General features: G+C 35.1%; 1 pseudogene; it reads left to right on the top strand.

Moving 5' to 3' along the window:
- The first annotated feature begins 1,283 nt into the window (after window positions 1-1,283).
- LOC148803201 (tetraspanin-2 pseudogene) lies at window positions 1,284-22,898 on the top strand (annotated as a pseudogene).
- Window positions 22,899-22,925: the final 27 nt, after the last annotated feature.

Here is a 22,925-nt window from a genome sequence, read left to right as displayed (position 1 = left end):
CGTATGATGAGGTAGGATCAGCAATGTGATTCTTCAACAAGAACCCTAATTCTTCAGCAAGAATCACGTAAGGGGATGGTGAGCACAACTTTAGATTGTTTCTTCTAGTAAGAAACAATATCAAAAACTATTCTTGATTAGATCCAAGAGTGGAGATCGAACTGGGTAGGGGAGGCAAGAACTAGGGAAGAATTTTGCAGATTGTTGAGTATTTAAAACTGGTGAATTTGCCTCCTATTTATAGCCTTCTTTTGATCAGCTTCCTAATCCAATTAGGAAAGAGTTTCTTGACCCAAATCTAATATTTGGATTTGGATTATTAAATGGATAAGACTTATCTTATCCTTTAGCTAATCCTGATCAGTATTGGCTCTTAATGGGCCCAACATTTACACTAAATGGTCTTTGGGTCCAACCACCTTATGAAGGCCCAACGGCTGTGGGCAGATGCAAGATTAGCCCATCAGGTATTACCCTTAATGGTCTTACACTTAACCTCTTAGACCATAAAACACTACCCGACAAGAGAGGACCTCTCCCTCGGCTGCAAGGTATAGTGTTGCACTCTCTACTCACAAGGATTCCAGGAATTAAACCTTTTGCAAACATTTTGTGAAACCATAATATATATGTATATCTCTATATAAATATATTTTGCAAAACAAATCTCAACAATTTGAAATCAACTACCGGTAGTTTACGTTTCCATCAGAGAGAGTGCATTCCCCGATCATTCACTTTGTCCAATAAAGGGGCTGATCCTGTCACTATGATCACCCACTCAGGTGAATTCTCAGACTGTTCCAACATACATAGGTTTTGACCCCCGCTAAGGATTTCACTGATTGGCATACAAAGATAGCCCAATCCGACACCTAGTGCAGTATCATAATCAAGTCTAGGGGTCAGGTGTAGCATTCTAGTTTTTCCCATTTGTCTTTAAGGTCCATGGCATTACTGGAATTTGGTTCGATTCAGGGTTTCAAGAAAACTCACACTTCCTATACGTCAGGTCTCACCTTGGTAGTTGAGACAAGCCACTCCAACCTACTTGGCGGCATATCAGTGCCAGCCTTGTCAGGATAAATCTCCCAAAATCTATCCAATGGCTATGAAGATTCTAAACTAATACGAGTCTCATAAGTGTCTAGTTTAAGGGTATTACACAGAAACATACAAAAATAACACGAATCAATTATATACTATTAGCCATTTATAATAAATGCACCAGTACATCAATCTGATTGGAGCTAAGGGCATACATTGTCTAACATACAGTTCCTATGGCTGTAGCTGCAACTGTTGTTGAAGTCCTCAAGTAAAGTGTTACTTCATCGTCACTCAGCCTTCTACTTATTTTAAACCCCTTCAATGTGTTACATGCATGAGTAGAAGCCCTGGAGTCAATATAACAAGATGCATAAGTGACCAACATATTTGTCTCTTTGGCAGGAGATTCGAAATTACATTCTTTCTTCTTGGTCTCCAGATACTGAGGACAGTTCCTCTTCCAGTGTCTGGTCTGCATGTAGAAGTGATATGCATCTGATGCCTTGTCCTTCTGCTTTTTAGACTTGCCTGCTTTTTTCTGAGGTTTCTTCTTAGCTTTCCTCTTTTTTTATCTGACTTGCCACCTTCAACAAGCATGGCTATCAATTTATCCTTCTTTATCTGACTTGCCACCTTCCACACGTGTAGCTCCCAACATGGGTGTTCATGCCCAAAGAGGGTACCAAAACCCGCTTTCACTGAACATGGCACAGATTGAGATGAGGTAGGTTCAGTAATGCAATCCTTCAACAAGAACTGCAATCCTTTAGCAAGAACTGCAATCCTTCAGCAATAATCAAGCAAGAAGTGTGAGCACGAAATTAGATATGATTTTCTAGCAAAATCAGAGGTGTAACTGATCTCTATCAGTCCAAGAAACTGGAGATCAAATTAGGGTTGGATGGCAAGAACAAAGGGAGAGAACTAAATGTAGAAAAGTCTTAAATTAAAGCAGCTCACCCCCTCTATTTATAAGCCTTCAAGATCAGCTCTCCTAATCCTATTAGGAAGAACTCTTAAGTGGATAAGACTAATGCTCTTATCCTTATGCTGATCCAAACCCATATCTAAACCCAAATTTGTCAAAGTCACATGGCTGCTTAAGTTGTCATCTGACTTCTTAATTAATCTGGTTAACTATGGGCCTTAGGCCCATTAAGCTATCAGGCTCACTTCCCTTTTAATTGCAGGCTAACTTGGCTCTTCTTGTATGGCGTGGACCCTAACATTGATCTCACAAAAGCTATATGAGTTCAGCCTAGCCTCCATTACAAGGCCTGGCTGAATTCACTGTTGAACACAGTGAACCCCTGGGCCCATCAATATGGACTCTTAATGGGCCCAACATTTACATTAAATGGTCCTTGAGTCCAGCCACCTTATGAAGGCCCAAGACCTATGGTCTTAACTGAGATTATCCCATCAGGTATAAAATCCCTAAATGGTTTTACACTTAACCTCTCATCCCATAATGATCAAACATTGCCCGACAAGAGAGGACCTCTCCTTCGGTTGCAAGGTATAGTGTTGCACTCTCTACTCGGATGGATCCCGGGAATTAAAACCTTTGCAAACCTTTTTCATAAAAAACATAATATATAAATATATATATATATATATTGCAAAACAAATCTCAAACAAGTTTGAAATCAACTATCGGCAATTTAGGTTTCTATAATAGAAAGTGCAGTCCTCGATCATTCACTTTGTCTGACAAAAGGGCTGATTCTGTCACTATGATCACCCACTCAGGTGAATTCTTAGATTACCCCAACATACCCAGGTTTTGACTCCTAAAGGATCTCACTAATTGGCATATCAAAGATAGCTCAATCCAACACCTAGTGTAGTACCATAATCGAGTTTAGGGGTTAGGTATAACTTTTCAATTTTTCCCTTCAGTCTCCAAGGTCCAGGGCATAACTGGAAATTGGTCTGGGTTCAATGTTTCTATCAAACACACATTACATGTGCTTTGGGTCTAATCCTAGTAGTTGAGACATGCCACCCCAACCGACTTAATAGCACGTTAGTGTCAGCCTTGGCAGGATAAACTTCCCCAAGTCTGTCCAATAGCTGAGAACATTCTAAACTAACACAAGTCTCATAAGTGTCCAATTTAAGGGTAATTACACAGAAACATACCAGATATAACGAAACAATTATGTACTTTTATTCATTTACAATAAATGTTTAATGTACATCAATCTGATTTGACCTAAGGGCTACACTGTCTAACAGGGTCTGGTTTGGCTATTGCTACTGTGACGGCTGCGTCATGGCTGCGAATCTCTCCTCCCACTTCCGCATCTACAAGTTGATACCATGGACATACTGTATCGGCTCATGGAACTGGCACACGTCAATCCCCACAGGAACCATAGAGGGCTCAACTGGGGGGAGAGGCACACGTTCACCTAGTGTAGTGGGAAAGCTAGGTTTGGCACTACTGGCACACCAGACAGAGTCAGGGGCACTATGAACTACTCGATGGTCATTGAGGGTACTTCAGGATGGGCTCCGAGTTGTTCTTGCCCCCCATGTGACTTGGTTTTTGTTGTTGTTGGTGGGCTGGTTGTTGCTTGATGAAGCCATTTGATTAGTAAAGTAAGAGAGGAAGGTGGTGAGATCACGACATTTTGTTGTGTTTCCCAATGATGTCAATTGATGTAGTGCGGTCTAGTCTCTCCCTACTAGAAGGCAGGTTGGACGTTGAACTGTTATGTGGGCTAGTCGAACTACAAGGAAGAAAGATCAGAGGTCCTGTGGTACTTTACTCGGTGTGGGCACTCTGATGCTTAAGTTAGCGTAGGAGATTGTAGAGAGTTGATTGCTTTGAATGTAATAGCAAGTGAGAGCTAAGTCGTGCATACCTTGAGGTTAGAGGTGACGCCTTTATATAGGCGAGCTGCCGTTGGCCTCATGAAGCGTGTTCGAGATCACCGGCCCGCCTAACCTGGAGTTCGTTCCGCACCCAAAGATGGACTCCGTGTAAGCTAATAAGATCCGTTGGCTTGCAACGCGATCCCGAGGAGATCGGTGAATGTGGCGAACTGCTCAGGCCCCAATCTTAGCTAAGTGACCCAAGGTGCCCGAGGTGACTTGACTGTTGAGATGTCCGAGGATGCTGAAGTGTCGTCGAGTTGATAGGTCGCTCCACGTGTCATCATGTTATTAGATGGGCCAAATTATCCCTCATTAGAAACCATTACTATTATATAGGAGTTTGGCTTCGCTCAATGCAAGCTCATGCTTATACCTTTGAACAACCTCTTGCAATCTTGCATTGGGAATATCTCCCCATGAAATAAAGCACATAGGTACAGAGGTATTCCCAATACAAGACTACAAAAACTATTAGAACGGGCATTGCACTGGCCAAAGCTGAGCTCGTTATATAAGTGTTTTTCAATACCACATCAGCATATTATTACTGAGTTCACATCTCCGCCCCACAGCAAATCCCCACCATGTATTGGGAACATCTTCTGATGATAGTATCAGTCCCGATGATGTCATCATCGGGAGATGTTTCCAATACACAGTGGGGATGTGCTGTGGGGCGTTGTGGGGTGGTTCCTTGTGGGGCGGAGATGTGATCTCATTATTACTAACCATGGTTTTCAAAACCGGACCGGACCGGAAAAATCGGGAACCGGTTAGTTGACCGGTTCCGTTTTTTCCCAAAACCGGATTTTCTCCAAAAACCGTTGATTTTGGTCAACAAACCACTGACCCGGGCAATTAACCGTTCGAACGGTTTTGACCGTTTTTTATTTTTTTAATTTTTTTATATTTTTGTTAGAATGGGCTGACTATTTGGTTTGAATGGTCGGACCGTTGGACCCGATAACCGGACTCCTGACCAGTTCGGCCTCCAGGTCGATTTTAAAAACCATGTTACTAACAACTGTACAAAAATGAGAAAACATCCAAATTTTTAAGACATAACATGAGAAAAACATTTTTCATAAAAACACGCAAGTAAACAGCGAGCGTTAAAACAGATTTCAAAGATGAAGTTGATGTGGCAAGGTTTTTTCCTGGAAACGGCATAGGCTGATTATCTCGACAACTGGATCGTTGGCTGTATAATTGGGTTATTTCTGTTAAGTTCTCTTCTCCTATCCACCCAATCCATCGTCAGCACAGAGCACAGTACCCAATCCATTTACGGCCCAAAACAAAAGATGGGAGAGACATCCAACGGTGTTACCGTGGGCTGTTATAAAGGGGATGCCCCATTGCGAACGCATGCAGAAAAAAAAAACACTAAAACTATATAAAGCTCAGTGCAGATATATGTCAATTATTAATTCCACCTTTTGAAGCTGTTCCTCTTAGTTTGTCTGCCTCTTTATAAGTCGGTCTGATATTGTTGTTTCTTAGGTTTCTTAATTTTTTCTTCTTTCTGTTTGTGTGTGTGTTTTTTTTTTCAGCCGTGTGTTTCGTCTGCCAGCTGGCTTTTTTAATGGAATTATCTTTAGGCCTAATTCGTTCTTTGGAAAGTTACTTCAGGTAAGTATAACCCTTTTTCCAAGTCTCTAAAACCCATGGACGGGCCTCATAATACTCCCTGCATTTGTATTTATTTGAGTAAGTATTTTTTAAGAAATATTTATTCGAATAAGTGTATTTATTCATATTTTTTTATTTTGCACGAAAATAAGATAATAGTCATTTTAGCAATAAAAATTATTGTTAAAGGGATAATTTTGTCCTGTCCAAGTGTTGGGAACTTTCCCCCATGTGGAAAAGTTACTTATCCACTTAGGAGATATGTATCATTTACCCAAGGAAAATAAATTTATCATAGACCCTACATAAATACCCGAAGAAAAAAAAAAAAACGTATATGTCGGTCAATGGAAACCAAAATTCCATTGACCAACTTTCTCCCTTCTCAAAATCCAAACAAAAAAATTGAATGAACCCTTAATCTCTCTACCAAAAAAAAAACTATTAATTCCATGTTATAAGAAATATATCTCTATCCATTTTATATTCAAATCTATCTTATCTATCTATCTATATGTATCATTTGACTATCTATATGTATCTTTTGAGATTTATTAAGACATGATGAGAGCGACATATATAGAATTGATCATCGATCATGTATCATAATAACCTATGAATGTTAAAAAAAAAAAAAAAACAATCTATATATATGAATGTTCATCACCACGTGAGTCATCTCTCCTAAAGACTTCTTTGGCAGGTTGATCTGTTTCCTAGAACAATATCTTCATTCGGGTTTCTGATTTTTTTTTTTTATTTAATGATAACGATAAGAAGACTATCCTTTTCATCAATAACTTAAGAAATGGTATAAGATGGTGGCAAAGTTTGGAAGTGCTCTGAAAATCAGTTGGATCTGATTGGAAGAAAGAATGTCAAATTAGACCAAGTCAAGGTGAGTGATATTAATTAAAAATTTAAAATTGGTCGACTGATCTGCTCGATAACAGAGGGCAACTGGGCAAGAATATCATCAATCAAGTCAGTCAGATCTCCTAACCACGAAACACTACTGAATATGTCCTCAAAAGCTATAATATAAAGTATGAGAAATGTTTCCGATGCATAACACACCTTGATATTATATTTGGTTTGAAAGAAAATAAGAGAGAAAAGGAAAGTTGAGAGAAATTTCTCAATAAAATTTGTGAAATTTTTTAAGAACTTTTTCTCAATTTTTCTATCAAACCAAACAGAGTCCTAGCCCTAGGGTCTTATGGTCAGCATTCAGCAGATTCAGACCCTCATCAACCATTACTGACGTCAAGTGTGACCCACAATCACAGAGGGTAAGATATACTCTATAGTATTTGACCCCTTTAAAATATGAAGAATGATATTTAATTTCTAATAAAATAATATGAAAAATCTGTATATGTGAAACATTCCGAAATAACAAATACAGAAGCATGGTATAAACATATTAACTAAACTCATATTCATATCTGGAGTTCTAGAAATACAAGAGTCCATAGATTCTTCTCAAGATAGTCTATTTTGTTTTTCAATTTCTTTCTATTTTTTCTTTTTTTTTTGACAGAAGAAAAAACTTCAGTGATATTAATTAAATATGCATACAAGAGCTGTGATGACTTATTTTTTTATGGTGAGTACTCTTGTATCAAAACATGTGTTGTAAATGTGCCATTACTATATTCATTCTGTTTATATGCATCATATTCTCATACTCCATGCGTTCAAATAATTGCAAAAGATGATCGAAAGTATTGCAAGGTCCAAAATATCACATTTTGGTGAATTGGAGGTTTGAATTCCACAAAATGTGTGAATTGGTATTACATGGATATTCTAATTCATATCAATTGGGCACATCCAAACATTGAAACATTTATACATAAATTGAAAGTTAAATTACATATTACCGCCTTGTAATTTGGGGTAGTGACGTTTGTCTCCCTTATAGGTCCAACCTGCCCTCTAGCTCTTCGTTTGACTCATCACTCCAATAGAGACCGGTGCAGTTGAGCTTTATCAAGTAGGGAAAAGCAAATTATCTCTTTCCTGACCACTTTGCTTCTAAACCTTGATATTGAACAAAACCCTCATTGTGAATTATGATAAAGAAGAAGAAAAACCATAAATAAAGTGTTTATATATAAATTGGCTAGTCTCTGCTGAGGTTAATGAATTTGAGCTCTGTCAAGTTCTCAATCATGATGGTAGCTGGAACTTTGAGATGATGAACCGAGTTCCAGAATTTATTATAAATATAGAATCCAAGAGGTCAAATGCGAGACCGGATCTGTTCCTCACACAGGGTGCCTCACACTCATCTTACACGCACATCCTGATAATGTATTGAGAACATCTCCCATACTTATAAGTTATTATTCACGAAAGATGTTCCCAATGCACGGTGGATGTGCATGTGAGGCGCTCCTGTTCCACCAAATGCTATATTGACAGTGGAGAAGATCGATTAGTTTGGAATTGTACTATGAATGGAAAATTTTCACTTACCTCAGCTTGGGATTTGGTTAGGGACGAATAACCCTTTAAAAGATTGGAATGACTACATTTGGAAAAGAGGCCTGTCCACCAAAATTTCAATTTTTATGTGAAGGCTCCATCATGGTGCCCTTCCAACTTACGAACTTGTAATGAAAAGGGGCATCTTCATGGTATCGAAATGCCACTGCTGTGGAGGACCACAAAATAGAGACTTTTCATCATTTGTTTGCAGCTAGTATTGTGGCTTAAAAGAATTTGGAAATACTTCTCCAATCTGTTCAACATCCTCATAAACCCATCTCAACACATATCTAATTAGGTTAGGAATTGGTGGAGGCAAAGTCAATATGATTCTCAAGTGCATTACTTGATTAGCATAGCTCCAACCAAGGTTCAAAGTATTGGAAAGACAATTTTAAGAGACGTATCAGGATACGCTTTGGATATGTATGGATACGGACGAAAAATCAAGATATCATTTAAATGTAAAATCTATAATTTAATGTTTATATAAAGTGTGACATATTGGGATATAATTAGTAACCGTTGAAAAAATGATGGAATAACTAAAATGTAAAAAAAAAAAAAAAAAAAAAAAAAAAACTAAACTAAAATATGAATGTCAATTTTCAAAAACCAATATAGTTAATCTTAATATTTATTAGTATATATATTTTAATAATTAATTCTAGCATTTATTAATAAAAACTTGTCACTCATTAATTAAGAAAAGTGAAAATTTACTTAAAACTAAAAATGCATATAATCATAGCAAACAAATATTTGTGGCTCATTGGCAAACTTGTGGTTGTTAAAACTTACAATCAAGTGACCAAGGTTTAAATTTTGTTATAGTTAAAAATTGAAGTTTTAACACTAACAAAACGAAATTAATGATAGGGGATTATTAATTAAAGGAATTAAAGAGAGAACTTGAATTAGGCGCTAAAATTCAAATTTAAATTTAAATTTGTCTTGGAGTAATCGACTAATTAATGAAAGAGAAAATAGAGTTATATAAACATCATTAATGAGAGATTTGGTATTAAATATGGATTAACTGTATTGGATTGTTTTATTTTGAATGTTCAATTATTATGTGGATAATTTGGAAGGAAAGATGTACTAGAATGAATGTTCAATGGTGTAGTCGTTCTCAAGCCCTTATAAATATAGTGAAAAAATGGCTTATTGTCGAGTTAAGTGGTATCCAAAAAATCCCCAAAAGTGCCCAAACAATCTTGTGTTTCAAGTGCTTAATATCATCCCAATTAAAACCACAAGAAGAAGGAAAATAAGATGGGTCTCGTGGAACTTTCCTTCTCACTTTGGATTTAAATTAAATGTTGATAGTGATAGTCGTGGGAACCCGGGTGAAAAGTGGAGGGAGCAGTATTAATAGAAATGCTAATGGAGAATTTTGTTCTGCCTTCTACAATTCTTCCGATTGATCTTAGAAAGCTCATGCATGAGGATTATATTAATATCCCTTTGTTGGGTATTGACTAGTTGAGTTGTAATGTGGTTTGCTTGTTTATTTTGGGTGGGTTTTGAGTGGTTTAAGGTGAGAGCATTTTGTTCTGGGCTTGGGGCAAGGCGCGCTATGTCCTTCCTTATTATATTTAATTTTCTTTTTGATAATGGTTAATAAAATTTATAGGTGGCCACCTCTTCATTTGGAGTAAACTTTGGGGTCTAAAAAAATAAAAAAAAGGGGGATTTATACATATAGGTAAGACAAAGGGCAATAATGATCCCACAAATTAAAGACATGAGAAGTTTTTTTGGAAGTTAACTGGAAGAATGCTAATTAAGGAGGGCGCAAAGTATTGGAACTTGAAAGTTTAGGGGTCCTTGTTACAAATAAAAGTTTAGGGACTAAGTATCACTTTCCCCAAATTACAAGGTGATAATATGTAATTTATCTAAAATTGAAATGGTAGTTGGGTCATTCTATCGATGTGTAGTAAACATAATTTGTTTATATTGGTTTAGAGAAGGGATGAAGATGATATTCGGACAAATTTTGGGAAGAGTGTAAATTCAAATATGTACAATGCAAATATATACAAGATTTAGAAATATCATATACAAGTATTTATACTCTTCCCAAACCAAGCCTTGATGGAAAGAGAGTTGTGTACAAGTAGCTCAGCCCCTAATTTTACTACATGATCACCGAAAGAATATGACTTGGGTATTGATTGGTAATTGTACTCTTTACTCTCAAAGGAATAAGAAAATATGAGACTCTTTGGTGATTGAATTTATTAAAAACTTGGTTCAAAGCAAGGTTTTAAAAATTGACTTGGAAATAGAATCATTGTGGCCACCGGTTTCCTAGTCAACAGCTTGACCATCAGGGTGAAACAGTTCAGGCGGTTTAGAATATTAAGGCAAATAAAATTATTACTCTTGGTCTTTTATTAGAAAAAAAAAGAGATGGTTGTTGGCTAAGAAAGAAAGAAAAAAAGGACGAAGGAGAGAATGGGAAAAAGGAAGGAAAACACTTAAAACCCCAAATAGGGGTGCAAATGGATCTGATCAATGATCTAATCTAAATTTGAATCCAATCCTATTTTGTTAGTGTAGGCGTTGCATGTTGCAATATCAAATGATGATGATGATAATAGTCAGCAACCAAATGACCTTATTGGTTGAACCATTAACCTATTTAACTAGGGAAATTGACTATAATTAAGACATAATTCATTTTTTTTCTTTGTATTTTAGCCATTTCTATCTTTACTAAAATTAATTCTTATTTTCAAACATATTTTTATTTAATATGAAGAATATATAATATTAATATATGTTCAATTTTTCTATAAAATTTATAAAAAAAATTCTATATTTTTATTTTTTATTATTTAATTTATAAGGTAATAAAAAATACTTATTTACCAAGAGAAAATGCAATTCCAATATATTGTTTGAATATTGGTTTTTAATATTGTAGTCAAATAAATTATACATATATAATATGCTATTTATTATTTATTTATAAATATGTTATTTATATTGCCTTTTTGCAAACTTCTTATATGTTGAAAATAGTTGAAAAAAGTACTTATATTTTTATTATTATTTATTTCAACTATTATATTTTCTGTTCCTTTTAATAATTTATTATTTTTTTTAAATTAAGTTGAGTCGCATCAAATTCGGATATCCAACGTATTGATCGGATTCAGATTTGAATCAATATTTATGAGATCCAATTAGATCTTTGGATTGAATCGAATTCAAATATACATTGATTCAAATCTGATTCGATCTATTTGCATCCCTACCAAGCCACTTGCCTACAATGGCCTAGCTAATTAAACCTTTGAACCATTTGACATGGTTAGTGGGGTCATGTGTTAGACATTAATGCTCTTTATTTTATATCCTAATTTTTATCACATTTCTATCTTTAATGAAAATAATTCTCATTAATCACACTTTTTATATATGATGAATATATAATATTATAGAATGTACCCAAAATTATCTATAAATTTTTACATTTTCTATAATTTTATGTTTTTTATTATTTAATAATAACATCATGTGTTGATTCATTTGACATGGATAGTTGAACCACTAACCCACCACTTGGATGGAAAAACCATTTTTTTCTTTTTTAGTTGATTTTAAATCATATTTTACAGTTTCATCATCAATAAAAAATAATTCTTATTTCCACATTTATTTTTGCACATGGCAGTGCCAAATGATGACGATGATGATAATAATCAGTAACCAAAGGACCTTAATGGTTGAACCATTAACCTATTTAACTAGGAAAATGGATTATGATTAAGAAATTGATTCATTTTTTTCTTTGTATTTTATCCATTTATATCTTTACTAACAATAATTCTCATTTTTTCAAACATGTTTTTGTTTAATATGAAGAATATATAATGATGTAGCACGGTCCGGTCACTCCTAACTGGCGCTCACGTGGCTCCTGAGAGGTACCTGAGATGAGAGGAAAAAAGAAGAACTCTCGAGTGGTTTTCCGACGGGAACGCTCCGATGCTTAAGTTAGTACTGTGTGCAAGAAGCAAAAGGAGAACGAAGGATAAGAGTGAGGATAGTGTGTTATCACTATGTTCAGGAGGTCGAAGATTCAAGAAGAAGTTTCCCTTCTGCCCTGAGGGCTTTTATAGGGACACTCACATTAGGTCGGGCATAACCGCCACTGGGCTCCTGCCATAGCCATTACCTGCTAGGGCTGCGCAGGTGGCCGTTGTGGTGTACGCTTCACCCGGGTGAGTGACACGTTTCCAAAGTGGCAGGCATGCCTTTGCCTGTTGAGAGACGTGGACGCAGACTGTCGGAAGGACTGGGACTGTGCCGTCAGTAGAGGATATGACGCAGTCTGACCGGTACGGTCTGTCAATCGGAAGCTTCCTGGAGGGTGCTAGCGCGGCTCGTTCGCGAGGTATCTCATAGTGAGCTTGGGATACTCCAAGATTACCTTAGTGAAATTGGTCCTCGGAATGACTTCTGTTAGGGAGCTCGGGCGAGCTAACAACTTTAGCTCGCGAGCTACAGTTGCCTCGGGGTATCTCTTCCAAGATAGCACGGGGAACCCGGAGTTCGCCTTGCGGCAGACTCCTCCTCTCGTGAGCTGTAATGTAGTGGACTGCTTCGTGGGCCCGTCACTTGGTCGCTCCGGGCTTCAGTGCTAGGCTGTCGCTCATGCTAAGTCGGCGCCTACGTGTCACCGTTTCATAGGTTGGGTCAAATCATCCCTCATCATATAATATTAATGTATGTTCAATTTTTTTATAAAATTTATGAAAAAAAATTTTATTTATATTTCTTATTATTTAATTTATGAGATAATAAAAATTACTTATTTACGAAGAGGAAATGCAATTTCAATATATTGTTTGAACATTGGTTTTTAATGTTGTTGTCAAATCAATTATTTATATATAATATATATGTTATTTATTATTTATTTATAAAATATGTTATTTATATTACATTTTTGTAAACTTTTTATATGATTGAAATAGTTGAAAAAATACTTATATATTTTTTTATTTCAACTATTATATTTTTCTTTTTATTTTAATAATTTATTACTGTTTTAAAAAATTAAATAGGATCTTATCAGATTCGAATATCTGACATCTTGATCAGATTTGGGTTCGAATCAATATTTATGAGATTCGGTCAAATCTTTGGATCAGATCAGATTTGAATATACCTTAATTCAAATCTGATATGATCTATTTGCATCCCTACTAAACCACTTGCCTACGATGACCTAGCTAATTAAATTATTGAATCATTTGACACGGTTAGTTGGGTCATGTGTTAGACATTAATGCTCTTTATTTTTTATCCTAATTTTTATCTCATTTCTGTCATTAATGAAAATAAATCTCATTAATCACACTTTTTTATATGATGAATATATAATATTATAGAATGTACCCAAAATTTTCGGAAAATTTCTACAATTTTAGAATTTTATGTATTTTATTATTTAATAATAACATCCATTTGACATGGATAGTTTAACCACTAACCCATCACTTGGATGGAAAAACCATTTTGCTTTTTCGATTGATTTTAAATAATGTATTCCATTTTTATCATCAATAAAAGTATTTCTTATTTTCACATTTATTTTTGTTTAATATGGTGAATATATAACAATAGAATTGTATCAAAATATTTTATACAAAGATTATATCTTTCTTTGAGTTTATATATGTATGTATGTATGTATTTAATATTCGTTACTTAGTTATGACATCATAGATTGACCCATTTGACCCGGAATGTTAAATCATTGACCTACCTACCATCTAGATATGGAAATGGTTTCATTTTCAAACTGGTTTTAAATTTTGGATTTCATTTACATCATTGATAAAATAATTATTATTTATCATACTTATTTTTGTTTATATTATTAGTATATAATATTATAGATGTGCCCAAAATTGTTTCATATTTTTTGTACTATTCTATTTTAAAAATTTTATTCTTAATTATACATTATGGGTTGACCTATTTGACCTAAAAGGTTGAACCACTAACCCACCCCCTAGATAGAAAGATGGTTTAATTTCCCATCGATTTTAAGTTGTATATTTGATGTCCATCATTAATAAAATTATGTCTATTTTGTCATAGTTATTTTTTAATATGACAAATATATAATCATATAAATGTGTCCATTTTTTTCAATTTTTTTTCTATATTTTTTGTATTTCTTATATTTCCAAGTTTGTATTATTTATTTATGACATCATATGGAATTAACCATTTGACCCAAATGATTGAAGCACTTACCCACAACCTAGATGGAAAATATGATTTCATTTTGAGGTTTATTTTAAAAATATAAAATTTCATTCTATTAATAATTATTTATGGATTAGTGGAATTTAATGATGATAATCAAAAGTATTTTTATATTTCTAAATTTGTATTATTTATTTATGACATCATGAAATTATCCATTTGACCCAAATGGTTGAACTACTTACCCACAACCTAGATGAAAAATATGATTTAATTTCTATGTTTATTTCAAAAATATAAAATTCCATTCTATTAATAATTATTGTGTGTGAATTTATTAGTGGAATTTAATGATGATAAACAAAAATATAAATGTTAGATTCAATGAGAGAGAATGTGATTTATTTAATGACTTAAATGTGAGACTTAATGAGAGGTAATTGAATGTACTTAATGGTATTCTTTTAATTACATTTTCTACCCTTTCAATGGAGATGAACTAAATTCAAGAAAAGGGGTATTTCAGTAAAAAAAAATTCCAGAAGCCAATAACTCATTCACGCTTATATATATAATGAAAATAGTTGAAAAAATACTTGTTTTCTCTTTTTCTTTATATAAACTGTTATGTTTGTCTCCTTTTAATAATTTATTAAAAGTTTTAAAATTTAAATTGAATTTGGGTCACATTTGGATATCCATCATCATTCATGGATTCAGATTCAAATCGACATTTGTGAGATCTGATTGGATCTTCGGATCAGAACTAATATTTATTATATTGTTGGATTGGATTCGGATATACCCTGATTCGAATCTGATCCAATTCATTTGCATCCCTAACCCAAAGGACTTTTATTTCTTGTATTAGCTGGCCCCCAGGTGGGTAAGTAACTTACTCACCTAGAAGGAAAATTGTCACCTAGAAGGAAAAGTGATGCTCATCTCCCAGATGGACAAGTAAATTTCTCACCTAGAAGGAAGTTGTCAATAATTGAATTGGGCACAATTTGCTTTTTTAATAATAATTTTTTATGACTAAAATGACCATTTTCTTATTTATTGGGAAATAAAAAAACATGGGTAATTAAATAACTTCTTAAAAAGAAAATGGAGCCCAAATACAAAAAATAAAAAAATAAAAATTCTAACAATTATCTTAGAAATTTGCATTGAATCATTTCAAGGGTAGGTTGGGTATATTTAAGATATAGGTGTCAAAAAAAATTATTGAGTGTTAATTCATTGTGCTCGCCAAGTGTATCTACCTACCTGATCTTGACTCACATAGAAAGGCCGAAAGTAATGAGATTATATAGGTTTGGCTTATACATACCATAGAGACGTGCGGTTTTCATGGCTGCAGTATAGTATTTGTCTTCTTATTGTAACTAACCCATAAAGGGGGACAAAAGAGGTGTTTAACAAATAGGTGAGGAAGGGGACAAAACAGGAGTGAAATAACTTGCAAACAAGGTTTTTGAATTGCCGTTGGCTCAGAAGGTCGGATTGTTCGGCTCGGGAATCGTTCAGGCAATCGATTCTGTTTTACCCCAAATTCAATTTTTGATTAAAAGTCGTTGAAAAAGCTAACAATTCATTGATCTGGGTGGTTGAACCATCGATCCATTCAACGGTTTTTAACCGTTTTTTTATTTTTAATTTATTTGTCAGAATAGATTGTCCATTCAAACCAGCTGATCAAACCATCAACCTAAAAACCGATAGCCAAAAAGGTTCCATTTCTAGATCACTTTTTAAAGCGTTGCTTGCATGGGTTGCATATCCATCGGAGGGAAAAGTTTGAGACTCGATAAGAGAGGGGTTAAACTTAAAGCTCCATTTTATATATAAGGTAATATATCAGAGGATTGCATCTACAATTATGGAATATCTCTATCCAGAATCTATAAAGAAGTATTTGTTATTACACGCCTTTCAGCTAAGATATGCAAAATTAGCTGTAATTATACTATCATCATCAACTAAGCCATGTCGGCCATTAATCTTGTTTTTTCATTTCATTCTATTGAATGCTATATCAATTGTAAAATCATGGACACATAGAGGTGGTATAATTCTAGCATGCCACTTTTGCGCATATACTCGGTTTATTATATCTATTAGTATATAAAGCAGATATATGCTCTGGATTTATCTAGATCATGACAAAAGTTAAATTGAAATACCATATATTATATAATTAATACTAATGTTTTCAATTCACCATTGATCTAGACTGTCTATTCATTCAAACAGTCATTAGACCTTTTCTTTAGGTTCAGTTTTCCTAACTCCTAGAATTTGACCAAAATCAGTTAATTTTTTCAAAACCTATTCTTTCCTAGCGATTGAACCATTGACCCATTTGACCCCGATCATAGGTCATGAATTACACATTACAAATATATTCATATTTTCAAAGGTCATAACTTTACACTCAATTATTCCATTCGGGTGTTTTTTTTTTTTTTTAAATATATGCATCCCCTTTATTTATATCAAATACTTTTTTCTAAAATTACCTATTACACTCTGAACAGATGAACTTCTGACCCACGACCTGAGGGCAAAAAAGTTACTCTAGCACTAATTGCTTTTAAAATGCCAACTAATGACAAAGCTAAATTATTATAGTTTTTCACATACTAGAATTTGGCTTTTCTTAACCTTTGATTAATGAGGTCCGGTGGTGATAATAAAATCATTTTATGTGCTGGAATGCAGTAGAGAGAATTAATCCCTGATTCAGAATTTGTGGTCAGAACTAGGCAACTAGCTAAGTACATATCAAAATGTGTTAGTTGTATGTACCAAGTGAAAATCAATGCACGGTTATTAGCATTTTTCTCAATTAGTCTTATTTTTTGTTCTTTTGTAATGTTTTCCTGAGACTTTATTAGTTGAAATTTCATCTTTCATGAAAATCCTGTCTCCCATTGAGTAGAAAGAATTTGTCCTACACCATAAAAGGTGGCCAATGGGTAAATGTTCTCTTTTAGTAGCTTTTGAAGGAACTCTCCATCATATGACTTCAATAAATACACACCTAACCAAAATGCAGGCCTAATACATGAGAAATCCCCCTAATTCCCAATATATTGTATTGCAAGGTTCACAAAGAGTCCAGATTTCCCCATCCTCCCAACATTAAAAAAAGAAAAGTTATCCAATATGTTCTAACATGATATCTTTGTCTATACATCTCATACATGTATGTGGTGGATCTCAATTTTATAGTGAGATGTGTAGATACGGATTATGTTGAAATTGTTGGATAGTTTTTGTTGGGAAGAGATCCCAATACATTTCAAAAACTGATATGTATCATACAATATGAATCGATATATTGAGATGTTTTGAACCTTACACTTGTCATCATCATCATCATCATCATCATCAATCAGTTAATCCTGACTCAGTTGGTAAGGGTTAGATAAGGGGGGAGGGGGGGAAGGGAGTTAAGGGTATGACGATGAGAATGGGATAACCCCAATATGGGATTGGGGGATGGGCTATCCCCGGTTGTGTAATCCTTCGAAAGGAATAAATGGAAGATCAGGATTCATCACTAGATAGGTCCGACGCAATAGATTGATCTAGTTCAAAATAAACAAGTTCTTGTTTATAAATAATACCCCAACCATATTAAATTTTGTATATTCAATCAACCTCTTTTACATTATTAATCTATGCTTTCTAGGTTTACCTAAAATCCTCCTGCTTTGCTTGAAAACTTTTGGGGATTACCCTTCTAAGATCACTGCATTCTTTGAACAAATTTCGTTATCAAACTTTATCTGATATGACAATGCATTTATTTTGATTCTACCTATACCAACCACACATGTCTTTGTCCAATAAATCAATTAATTAATTGATGTAATTCCGTCCATATAGACATTGTTAATAGTTCCGAATATAAAGACAAAAGTACTATAAATTATTACTTTTTTTCTCTGAATAAAGTAATAAACTATATATATCACATTATTAAATATTGTTTTTGTTTCCTATTTTACAGGGATTTTGTAAGAGGAATTGCAATAGTCCCAATCATGCAGTTCTGCTCGTACAATTAGGCCAATCATGATTTGCCAATTGCCACTCATAACTTTGACCACGTGGACTTGGTTGTATCCATTTCTTCAATCTTATAGCTCACGAGTGATTTAAATTACGTGCCACTAGGGGTGGATTTGAACCGAGCCGAGCCGAATAGTATCAGGCTGAAGTTCGGCTCAAGACTATTCTACAAGGCTCGAACTTGAGTTCGAGTTCGGTTCGAGTCAGAACCTTGAGTTCGAGTTCGGCTCGAGTCAAAAGTTCATAAGCTCGAACTCGGCTAAATTCAGCTCGTTTTATATTTTATAAACATATTTAGAAAAAAAATTTTATAAAATAAAAATTATATATAAAAATTTTTTATTTTATATTTAAAAAATTAATTACTATAATATTTTTATTATATATACATTATTTTTTATAATTTTATTATATATATATATATATATATATATATATATATATATTCGAGCCGGTTCGTGAGCCTCACGAGCCGAGCTCTAGTAGGCTCGAGCCCAGCTCGTTTAATAATCAAGCCGTTGAATTGAGCTCAATCTCGAACTCGAGCTTGGCTGAAACTGAGCTGAGCCAGTTGAAAAGCTCAATGCCACATACTGACTGACTAGATAATATAATTTTGATCAAATTAACAATACAGGATTAGATCGAGTGGGATCATATGCCAAACCCCTCAATGTTACATACATTGAATTGGTGGTAAAGCACCTTTCGATTCGAATTCAATCACAGAAAGGCAAGTTCTCATGACTCCGGATCTCCTGCCAACGTCTACCCACAATACATTACCTCCGTGAATTGGGAACATCTCGCCCTGCATAATATTATGCGGAGGTTGAGATGTTCTCCAGTGTGGCTGCTATAAAGTGGACAGAATTTGTGTGGGCAGGAGATCCGAACTCAGTTCTCGGTGTTGTGTGCCAAAAGTCTTATATGCATGCACCATATCAATAATTTCCTCTTTATGATAACTAAAATCCGAATTTGCATTAGGAATGGCATCAAGGTGGAGTGGAGTCTGGTTTTGTATGCTTCGTCTCTGACCCCGAATTCAAATATCCTGTCTCCTTTCCGCCTCGAACTCCATTGACACTAAAAGTCCTAACTCCATTTCTGTTTCTATAGGGCACAATGATCCTAAATTTGACCAAGGCTTGGCTGAACGTGATGACTGTCCAGCAGACTTTGGAACAAATGACAAGGTTTTACGTTGGTATTTTATAGTGGGATCCATTAATTTATCACCGACATGGAATCTCATCATTGGTTCCACAGTCTGTCAAACAACCATCCTATTCAGCTAATCCGAATTCTCCAAATTTATATTATTTGCAAATTTATTTTTTTATTTTTTTGAAACCTACGTATAAAGGAGTGGCATGGGGAGAAATTCCGAATAGGAGTGGAATGTATTAGGGGTGTCTAGGATTCGGTTAACCAAATCATGGGCAAATTTTATAAACCGAACCAGTACCATCAGTTAATCGGTCCATCGATTTCAATTTTTCGGTTTTTTATATTTATAATATATATAATATAAATATATGTATAATATTTAATATTTTATTATATTATAAATATTATAAAAATATATAATATATTTATAAATAGATTATTATAAATATAATCTATGTATATATTTATATATATAATGAATATATATTTATATATAATATATAGAAAATATGTGACGTATATTAAAAATATATGTAAAATATACATATAAATATATGTGTCGGTCGATTCAATTAATCACCGTTTTTTGTAGATAAACCAAAAATTGAACTGATCCTTCAATTTTTCAAAAATACCAAACCGAAACCGAATCAGTCGATTTCATTAATTGTATTTTTCGGTTCGGTTTTCTCGATTTAATTCGGGTTGATTAACTGTAATTTTCGGTTCGGTTTTCTCGAGTTAATTCGGGTTTTCGATTTTTTCATGGACACCACTAGGATGTATTATGCGGCAGGTGTGGAGTGCAAGGGAATAAATCCAAACTCCTAAACCCTTTAAGATTATCAGTACAAATAAATTAATAAAATCAACGGTAAAAGAAAGAAAATGTCGGGTTGCGTTTCAGTGCACAGGACGAAATCTCCAACCGATGATGGATAGGATATGAGAAAGACTTCGTGATAGGCGGTGATAGATACAGTGTGGCAGCATCAGAAAATCAAACCTTTCATGATTAACTGGAGAGTGGAGACCACTCGTATGTTTTCAAATTTCAATCCTAATGTATTTGCCACGTGGGAATTAGTATGATATGTAGAACAAGCCATTAAAAATGTATTTCCACGTGTTAGATGCTTATCCACAAGAAGAAACCTAACCCGAGGCAAGAAAAGGAAATTTTCCCTTTCAAAATTGACACGTGGAAAGCTGCCACGTCCTGATAACGTGACTAACGTCTTCGGCCAGCTGCCAGCCCTTTACCTCTACAACGTAGACGCTTGGCCCCTTGCCCCCGTTGTCCCTCCTGGAAACCAAGGGACATGAGCCAAAGCCAACCACGAAACCTTCTATGACCGCACGAGCACGGTGCGCACCCATCACTTGCCAATAAGCTTGGCTACAACTATGAGAAAAAGTGATAAATGATAGGGCAAATTTTTTAAACTATTCCTAAAATTTAATTAATTGACTAATTTATCTTTGTTGTTTGATTTTTATCTTAAAATACCTCTAAAGACAACTGATTAAATCTACCCCTGTTATTAACGTTCGTTAATGTTCCGTCAAAATATTTTTAAAATCCAATACTACCCTCCAACACCACCGGCCATCATTGCCTTCAGGAGCAAAAGGAAGCTGCCCTTGTACGGCGACGACCAAATGCTCGTCCGAGTTACTGTGTCAAGCGATGAGTCTCCAGAAACTCGAAATGTAAAAAATCGTTGGAGGTAAAGCAAAAAACGAAAGGATGTGAGTTCAAACTCAGGTATCAGTAGCAGCAACAGCCGGGAGAATGGCTTCCGACGGGCTTCCATCGGCTTTCTTCTCTGTTCTCTTGTATCACCAAGTCCCCGGTTTCCTTTCTTTCTTTGAATTGCAGTGATATAATTCGAAGAGAAAAAGACCCGCCATGATAGTTAAGTGACAACATCGTACGTAGCTATCCTGAACTTTCTGGCTCTCCTCTGTTCAATTCCCAATATCGGCGCCGGAATCTAGCTAGCCTTCAAACCGAACAATGAGTGCATCCACTATTTCTGGTGGCTGGTGGTCCTCATCTTTCTTGTACATCTCACCGGATTCGTCGGCGCCTACTGGAACTGCCAGTGCGTCCTGGCCTTTTACATCTTTCGCATGGCTGTCCTCATCGTGCTCCTCCTCGCTCTGCTTGTCCCAGTTTTCGTCGTCATCAGGCCTGACGGCAGCTACATTGCACTAGGCAGGAGCTACAAGGAGTACAGGCTCGAAGGTTTCTCTTTGTGGCTCCGCACCCATGTCACAGATTTTGCAAATTAGGGCAAGATTCGAACTTGTCTCGCCAACTCCAACGTCTGTTCCAAGCTTTAGCCAGGACCAAGACTACATCACTTTTTATCAGTTCTTTATGTTTTATACCTCTCCTCTTCAAGCAAGTCCCTCATCGTTGAGTTTTTGTCCCTGACACTTAGGGTTTCTTGTTCTGTGTTTTGAGGTTGTCTCCGACGATGGGTGTCTCTGGCGATGTGTTTTCAGGTTGTCCCCTCCACCTAGATGGGTGTCTCTGGCAAAGGGCCTTCACTTCGGATCGAGGTTCAAAAGATGATCACAACGTTTCGATGGTCTGACCCAAGAACGCCTCAGCAATTTCCTTCGTTTTAATCAGCACCATCAAATAAATCTCCTCAGCAGCGAAATGCTTTTGGACAGATCCAAGGTAGAAATTATGGGTTTCGCAAACTTTTGATTATCAAAATCTTTGCTCAGCTGTGGCATGTCTCTTACTGTGATACATCGGTAACTTGTTGCACGCCAACCACCGGAATGTCTGCGGCAAATTTTAGCATTAATGGGCTATTTTCATATTATAAGAACGGATATTCCATCTCATATTGTGATTCAAGCAACGCCTTCAATTCATCCAAGGTATCAGACCTTATTAGTAGATGGAAACTGGGTGGACAACGTTTTCCTGCCCAAGTAGTGAGATTTGGGACCTGCACAGATGCATCCGCTTGGGTTGCGATACCTCCATGAACGGCATCAGATGTATCCGCTCGTAAATTCAAGGTTTTTGTTAAAATCTCTGATAAATTTCCATACCATCAGAAAGACGAGCATAGAAGGAGTTGGGTTTATTTTGAATATTTAAAAAACAGGTGAAGAACAAATTTGTCATTTTACTTTTTTCCGTTACTGTTTAACTATAACAATAATTATCAGAAACAGTAAAATATTTAAGACAATATTAAAATAATAAAAATATAATTAGTCAACTATCTAAACCTTAGGGGGTAATTTGCCCTGATTGATAAAACCATGGTTGTTGATTAAAAGCTCGGTCCAATAACAGTCTTCCGCGTCAACCATAAACGTACGAGACG

The sequence above is a fragment of the Nelumbo nucifera genome, chromosome 1 (genome assembly GCF_055504915.1).
Source record: "Nelumbo nucifera cultivar China Antique chromosome 1, China Antique-T2T, whole genome shotgun sequence".
NCBI lineage: Eukaryota > Viridiplantae > Streptophyta > Magnoliopsida > Proteales > Nelumbonaceae > Nelumbo > Nelumbo nucifera.
This window is presented reverse-complemented; position numbering and strand designations above follow the sequence as displayed.